A 6,700-nucleotide genomic window follows, 5' to 3' on the forward strand; every position below is an offset into this window, starting at 1 on the left:
TAGCCTGGGCAACACAGCAAGACTCTGTCTCTAAAAAAAAAATAAGTTCATATAAAAATATAAAGATTTTTTTAGTTTGCATTTTTATGTCTAGGTACATGGTATGTAATATACACACATGTAGTCTCATATACATACCTTGGTTATAAGTATTTTTTAGGTTTCTTATGTAACCATGTTGATACCCCCAAAACTTGAGTGTGTATGAGTGCCCTTTGACGTCACACCATCATTTCTGAATTACCATTTGGTTAAAACTTTGCTAATTTAATAGATAAATAATGTCTTGTAAGGGTGGAAAGTGTTTCCATGTTTTGTTTGTATTTTTCATTTCAGTGAATTGTCAGTTTATGTTTTTTGCCCAGTAAGTGCTTGGGGTCCTCCTGTTTTTCTAAGTCTTTTTGCACATTTTGTCTTTCAAATGTAGCTATTCTTGTATTCTTCATTTACCAACCAGTGTTTTATTTTGTTTTTTATCGTAGATGTATTTTTTGTACTTATTTTAAAAATAAGTGAAAGAAAACCCAGTTTTAAGTTTTAGTCTTACTGATCTCCTGATTTTAGGTCTTGAATGGGACAGTTTCACCTTGTTTATGTGCTTGAGATAGATTTTCCCCCAGAAATTACAGGTAAGAGACAATATAGAATCTGCTTAATTCATTCAACAAATGTTTGATAGCCTACCACATACCAAGCATTGTGATAAGTTCTGAAGGCAAAGATGACCAGTGCCTGTTTTAAAGGAACTTGGTATCTATCGGGAGACAGAGCAGACAAGTCCCTGTGGTGAGTGGAGTGATAGAAATGGAAGCCGAATGTGGGAAGTGGGGCCTGATGGGAAGAGGCATCATACAGCTCAAAAGTATTTATTAAATCAAGGATAATTTAATGGGGCTGTTTTGTTGAGGACACGGAGAGATTGGCTGTGGCAGAAACATAATAGGACCGAGGGCAAGTTAGTTTTAGGGCTTCTACCAACCAGTCCAGCAAATGAGCCTGCAGTCACTGGTTCCAGCGCGACACTTGGTAATGGCAGTGAGGGTGCCTATCTTGCCGCAGTCTCATGTCGGCCTGGACAGCTCCAGTGAACACATTCGCTGCCGTGAGAGTTCTATTTAACCCACTCCAGTTTTGACCCTGGGGCCACGTGAAGCATATATAAAATCTTACTTGTTGATGTTCTTATTGTTACAATTAGTATTGACAATTTAATTCTAAAAACGTAGATTAAATGAATAGAAGTCCATAAATTTTGTTTTTATGTTTACCTTTAAATTACACTCGAAGTTTTTATTCTGTTTTTGCAATAAAACACTGTGGCCCCAAGGAAAAGTTTCTAGTTTTTTTGTGTGGCAGTCAGTGCGTTACAGACTGTCCCGCTCCCCACATCGCCAGCCCTCAAACAGGGCCGTCTTTGTGGAAAGACGCTGTTCTTCAGATGTGTCCCGGAAGGCCGGATCCTATCTGAATCAACTGATGTCAAGTGGGCTTCAGGCCAAGTTTCAGGATTTAACCTCAGTCCTGTGATTGGGCTTTCCTGGAGTTGTCTACAGTCTGTGAAGTGGCTTTCAAAGGGTCCTCTCTATGTCGGTGTTCCTTTCAGGTCCAGATAGGACATTGTAGAGAGGCCTCAGGCCAGATCTTGATTTCCTGTCGGTGTGACTGGCATGGAGGCTAAAGCCTCACATCCTCTCATGAGTTGAAGTTGTGACTGCCAGATTCTCCAGCATCCAGATGATGCAGCTTTTACTGGGTACGTCACAGGCTCTCCACCAGCCTCGGAACCGAGGGAGAGCAGTGAGCTGAAGGTAGGGCAGGCAGCTCACCTCCACCTGTGCGAGCAGCTCTGCCCCAGGGCGTCACAGTGGCTCAGCCACTCCAGGTCCCCAGTCCCGGAAGCAGCAGCCGAGCTTCCACCTCCTATATTTCTGCCCATTTTGCCCTGGCAGGTTCTAGTTCCCTATAAAAGTCGGACTCTAAGAAATCTTATCGGGGTCATAATCGTTCTCCACCTTTTGCTTCAGATTCACTGATCTTAGTTTCAAATATTTTTGTTGCATGGCAGCCATCTGTTGCAATCCTCATTCTGAAGAATATCCCATGTGTACTCCGTAAGCACCACTTCTTCAACAGAAGCATCTTAGCTCTAAGATATCCGCATAGGCTCATTTTCCCATGGGTGAGAATGTTCACTGCTGAAGTACTCTTACAGACCTCTAGCCCTGGGGTGTGGTGACCTGGATTCTAGAAGAATTTAAGGTCACCAGCACTAAAGGACTGGAAAAGGTTTCCAGAATAAGAATGTGGCATTTTTCTTTGATTCTCCTCCATGAAAAAGCTTTCTATTAACATTCAAGACGTGCGTCTGTAGCCGTAAAGTACAATGACAAGAAATTACAAGAAAGAGGGGTCGCGTGAAGGGATAAAGTGGAACCTGGGTGTGACCGTGAACTGCTGTAGGAGAGGTTGCTTTTGACCTTAAACTAAAGGTAAGAAAATGAACCTGGAAATAGGCCGGGCATGGGCCTTGGGAGGGGAGGGAGGGAGAAAGGAGGGGAAGGGGCATTTGTTGTCAACTTACCAAATCCCTGAACATCTCAGCCAATGCCTCACTTCTCTATTCACTGCCCTGGGGTCTTGCCGCCTTAGTTTCTCATTTCGTTACCTTTGAAAGGCTAATTGAACCCAGCCCACCTCAGTTCTAAATTTTTTTGTTGTTGGTAAGATTTCTAAGTTGCACAGTGGATTTTCTCTGATTAAAACCTTTCTATGCCTTTCATTGCGTGTAGATAAAACATAAGAGAGACCAGAGGGTCCTTAATGTTGTGGGCCCTGCTTGCTCCTCTGGCCTTATGACTTGCTATTTATGGACATGACCTAACCAGTCACACAGAACTTCATGCAATTTCTGGAATGAGCCAGGCTGCTTCCCACCCACCTCCCTGAATGTGCACTGGCTGCTGCTTTTGCCTGGAATGTCGTCTCCCATCCTGGGCCACTAACTCTAAACCTTTAGCTCAGATATCTCTAGGAAGACTTCCATGCACACCCTCCATCTGGGTGAGATACCACTTCTGTGAATGTCTGTAATTTTCTGTGTTTATCACAGCACTTATATTACAATGACCTGTTTATTTGTTTGCCCAATAGACTAAACTACCTAAGTGCAAGGACCTTGCTTTACTGAGTTTTGAACTCCCAAGAACTGGCACTTTGGGCACTGAATACATTACTTGCCTGATGGGTGAACAAATGGCTAGCAGACGCTCTTGCTGCCTGTGAGTTCCAGTTTCTTAGGGGCCTTCACAAATATAACGGCTAGAAAACAGTTCAAGAGTATTGCCCAATGCAAGTCATCATTGTACACTGTATTTTCATTGTCTTATATGGGGATTCCAAGAAAGGAAGAGATCAAAATGGCAGAGTGACTATTGTTTTCTTGGAGAAACATGTTTTTAGAGCTGGACGCAAAGATGAGTGATGTCTGAACAGGCCTAACAGAAGGAACACCTTCTTCCCTTTCAGAATTTTGCTCAGTAAAATTCTTAGCCTCGTTACTTAGCCTCCGCAGTCCTGGTCTCTACTCCCTCTCCCGAACTCAGCATTTAATGGCTATACTACGTATGTGGTAATTAATGTGATTTATTGTATTATTAGATCTTGTTTTAATAATTATATAGTGAGAGAATGCAATGTGCTGGGGCAGGGCAAACAACAATGAGGGAAGCATAGTCCTTACCTAGTTTGTTGAACAAATCTGTAAATAATTATCTTAATTACCATGCTCGTTACTAGTGCTGTGAAGAAGACGTTCACGGGGCTGTGAGACTATTTTACAGCAGGTCTAACTTGAGGGTAGGGAAGGCTCTGCCAAGGAAGAGAGAGAGGAGAGGAGAGTGGGGAGCACAAATTTGACATTGAGTTTTCTACAGCGTTGCATTCAGCTGCAAGTCACAGAAAACAGCTCGGCGCTTAAAGGATTAGGGACTCATTTCTCCAGAAGAGGGCAGTCCAGGGGTGGTACAGTGGCTCTGTGATGACGTCAGAGCTTGATGTCTGGGCTTTCCCCTTATCTATCCCAACTTGCCTAACGGCCGGAGGGAAATGCTGGCATCACGTTCACCTGCCAGGCAGGAAGAGGGGCAAAGGCAAGATGGTGTGTGCCAGTCGGTGCCACTGCCTTGTAAAGAGCTTTTCCGGAAGCCTCGCCCAGCAGCCTCACTTAAGCCCACTGGCCAGAACTATGCCTCGGAGCCATCCTGGGCTGGAGAAGCTGGGCTATCGCGGGTCAGTGTGCATTTGCTTGTATCTGGTACGCTGCTGCCCTCAAACACGGCTGGGGCTCTACTGATAAAAAAACGAGGCGAGCGGATTTTGAGTAAAGAATTAGAAGTGTCTGCGACAAGGACAAGCTAAGTTCTCATGTCTAACTTTACTTAGGAACTCTGCTCTCTCGGGCAGATGTGTGTGTGAGAGAGAGAAAGAGAATACGTAGAGGGTGTCGAACACTTGCCTGACCTTGAGATAAATTTTAACATATTTGAGTTTCTACCATGGGCCAGGAAACATTCTGGATGCTGAGAATATAGCAGTAAACAACACAAATAAAAAGCCTACACTCATGGGGTGCACAGTGTAGTGAGGGAGACCACACGCAAGTGAAATATGCAGTATGCGAGACCGAGGGGCTAGCGAGCGCCCAGACAGTGACGGTCGAGGTGGTGGGTCGCAATTCTAAGTTAGGTGATCAGGGAAGACCTGCGTTAAGAAGATGGTAGCATTTGAGTACGGCCATGAAGGAAGTGAGGGGCAGTCACGCACATACCTGGAGAAGGACATCCCAGGCCGAGCAATTGGAATAATAGGTACAAAGGCCCTGGATTTTTCTTTGTATTCCTGATGTACGAGGTCTGTCCAGAAAGCATGCAACCACGTAGTATGAAAAATAGAGACATTCATTGAAGAAGATGCAAGAAACACTGTACACAGGACAATGACGCCTCAGTCCCCTTCAAAGTAGGCACCTTGGGACCTCACACAGTTCTCCCAGCGTCTCTTAACCTAAACCCTACATGTTCAACATTCTCAGGTGTTCCTGTCGCAGGCCTTCCAGAACGTGGACCACTTCCAACAGATTCTCGGCCATCTTTGAAGCGTTTGTGCCACCCTTTCATTTGCGCTGCACTCATTGCATTGGCCCCGAAAGCCTTCTGAATTACACGAATAGTTTCCGCGGAGGAATGATCCATCTTAACGCAAAATATGATGTAGATTCGTTGCTCTACTTGCCCAGTTATTTGGAACGCGAAGGCCACAGAGCACACACGCTCACTCAAAGGTGTCCAGCGCCCCACCGACTAGCGCGGTGAGGTCGTCATTGTCCACGCATGCGCATCCCAGTCCACTCGCCTCGGCTGCCGGGTTACAGCAATGTCTGCAAACCGTTCTTGTTATATTAACATGTCTGGACGCTTTCCGGACAGACCTCGTATGTTCGTTTTATGGATTCTCTCTCTCTCTATTTTTTATATGGATATTGGTAAAGTTTTACCATCTATAAAAGGGCAACTCTGTAGTGGTACCCAGTGCTTTCCTTCCCCTTTGGAAAAAACAATGCGCCCAAATGCACATCTTGATAAATTGTTAGGTGCCTTTTTGCACTTCTCTCTCTCTCCTGAATCCTGCTTCCTTATTCTTTGGGGGTGCGTATGTGCTGTAGTAATTATGAAAGTGGACTTTGTCTGATAGCTCTGAGCGTGGGCCCTGACATTTCTGACCTGTGACATTGGACAAATCACTTACCTTCTCAGAGCCTGTTTCCTCACCTTCAAAGTAGAAGCTGAGCCTGCTTCACTACTGTGGTGTCACATGGGTGCTGCACATGCAGGGCCTACGCAGCGCTGCGTGCCTAGCAGGTGCCTCTCCTGTGCCCTTGTCCGCTTCCTTGTGCTCTTCGGCCCCCATGGATTGTCTGGGGGTAGGTCAAGTGCTGCCTCTATGAATGAAGACTTCTCACCAGTGTAGAGCCCAGTGTCACACTGATGCTTTTCAGGGGAGTCATCTTTACCAGCTTGTCCCCACACCCTGCCCACAGTGTTTTGAGGTCGAGATGAGACCTTTTTATTTCTCAAGTAAAAAATATCAGTGCTGCTCACACTGAAACCTTGTTATCATCTGGAACTTTCCACCTGTGGACTCACACCGCAACTTCTCCCTGTGCCTCTTTGGCCAAAATTGGCTACTCTTCCGGGTGCGGACTCCTGTGCTCAGCCTTGTCACGGATCCTGCTCTCTTGACATCACCTGTGTTTTCTGAGTCCATCAGCCACAGCCTCACTTTCCTGTCCTTGTTGACCCACTGGAATTCCACAGCACATCTCCACAATCTCCTGTGGCTTCCTCCTGCGTGCCCCTGATTTCCCACCGTAGATTAGTGCAGCCGATGCCCTATTTTTTTTTTTTTTTGAGACAGAGTCTCACTGTGTTGCCTGGGCTAGAGTGCCGTGGCATCATTCTAGCTCACAGCAACCTCAAACTCCTGGGCTCAAGCTATCCTTCTGCCTCAGCCTCCCGAGTAGCTGGGACTACAGGCATGCGCCACCATGCCCGGCTAATTTTTTCTATATACTTTTAGTTGTCCAATTAATTTCTTTCTATTTTTAGTAGAGACGGGGTCTCGCTCTTGCTCAGGCTGGTTTCGA

This window comes from Propithecus coquereli, unplaced genomic scaffold, assembly GCF_000956105.1.
Source record: "Propithecus coquereli isolate 6110/MARCELLA unplaced genomic scaffold, Pcoq_1.0 Scaffold87, whole genome shotgun sequence".
NCBI classification, from domain to species: domain Eukaryota; kingdom Metazoa; phylum Chordata; class Mammalia; order Primates; family Indriidae; genus Propithecus; species Propithecus coquereli.